Source organism: Papaver somniferum, chromosome 5 (assembly GCF_003573695.1).
Source record: "Papaver somniferum cultivar HN1 chromosome 5, ASM357369v1, whole genome shotgun sequence".
NCBI classification, from domain to species: Eukaryota; Viridiplantae; Streptophyta; class Magnoliopsida; order Ranunculales; family Papaveraceae; genus Papaver; species Papaver somniferum.
Window position 1 is genome coordinate 31,920,807 of NC_039362.1, and position 1,458 is coordinate 31,922,264.

General features: G+C 43.1%; 2 non-coding genes across 2 annotated transcripts; one reads left to right on the forward strand and one right to left on the reverse strand.

Annotated features, from left to right (window-relative positions):
- Positions 1 to 537: 537 nt before the first annotated feature.
- Positions 538 to 609, forward strand: TRNAN-GUU. The gene has a single exon. It is a non-coding gene; the product is annotated as a tRNA-Asn (tRNA).
- A 619-nt stretch (positions 610 to 1,228) lies between these two features.
- TRNAR-ACG lies at positions 1,229 to 1,302 on the reverse strand. The gene has a single exon. It is a non-coding gene; the product is annotated as a tRNA-Arg (tRNA).
- Between the last annotated feature and the right edge of the window lie 156 nt (positions 1,303 to 1,458).

Below are 1,458 nucleotides of genomic sequence, written 5' to 3' on the forward strand. Positions count from 1 at the left end.
GTAATAAAACCCGTTGTTGCTGATACCTCCTTCTCGGTTCCTTCTTCCATAACCCGAGCTCGGAGAAGGAAGAGATAAGAGGGCCCTATGGAGAATGTGGTCAGAAATCCATAATAGAGTCCGACCACAACGACAGAATTTATTATCTTCATGCATAAGGATAATAGATTACCTAGTAGAAAAGATTTCAAAATCATCACAAACCCCCCTTTTTTCTTTTCTATTGCAATTTCTCGATTATTATATGATGATTTCTTAACTTTCCATATATAGAAATAGAAACAGATAGACTAGAAACGACATCTCTTATGTCAATGACACCAAAGGGATATTAAATGAATGGAATTGAGATATGGATGGAATTGGGATATGGATGGAATATAATGAAATAGAGACACTTTGAGGTTCCCTATGAAATGAGGCATGGAACGAAGCCACTACGAAGAAGTTCCGGGAGTTACGAAGGAAGCTTCGGGCTCATATTGGTCATGGGTTGAGACTGGGAATTGAACTCTATGAGCTCGAATTTCCCGTTGTTCCTCAGTAGCTCAGTGGTAGAGCGGTCGGCTGTTAACTGATTGGTCGTAGGTTCGAATCCTACTTGGGGAGATTTTATTCATTCTGAATGAAAGAATTCAGAATGAAATGAAAGGGCTCGCGTTGACCGTTAGGAGTAGGTAACCCGTTCCCTGTCTTTCTTTCTATTGCATTCTATCCCATCGTATCACATTCTGTTCTGCGATATTTGAGAATCGCCGTCAATACCTCGGTGTAGATCCGGGATAATCCTTTGTTCCATAGCCCTGGGGCTATTTACAACTAGCCAATTAATCATTCTCAGATGTACTAGTACTAGCAGTGCATCAAAGATGCAGTCATCGATTCTCCCGAGAGGCTACAATTACCGCGAGCAAACATATTAATGACGAGTCACGCTTTTTTGCTATGCTACTAATACTTGTACTTGCTCTGCTAGTCAGCCCAAGCCTGACTGAGGAAGAATATGGCTGAGGGAGAATATGGCTGAGGAAGAATATGGATTCGGGCCGGGCATAAATTTTTTCATGATGGAATCATTCGCGATAAATAAGAAAAAAATAAAAAGTAAGACCATTCCGTTTCGACAAAAGACTCACACCCAAGTTACATAACTTTGGGTCCACTATCCCGATCAGTATTTTCCTACCCCCAGAGGTAAAGGAAAGGTCCTTCCCTTTTGGGCCAGTTGTGGGCGAGGAGGGATTCGAACCCCCGACACCGTGGTTCGTAGCCACGTGCTCTAATCCTCTGAGCTACAGGCCCCACCCCGTCTCCACAGGATCTGTTCTCGGGAGTACCCTAAAAAAGGAACCTTTCCTCAGCCATTTCATTTCGGGTTAAGAAGATGTGGAAAGCGCGTTTATCTCTAGAAGAAGGGTGCCTTCCGAGGTGTGAAGTGGGAGAGAAGGGATGTAATAA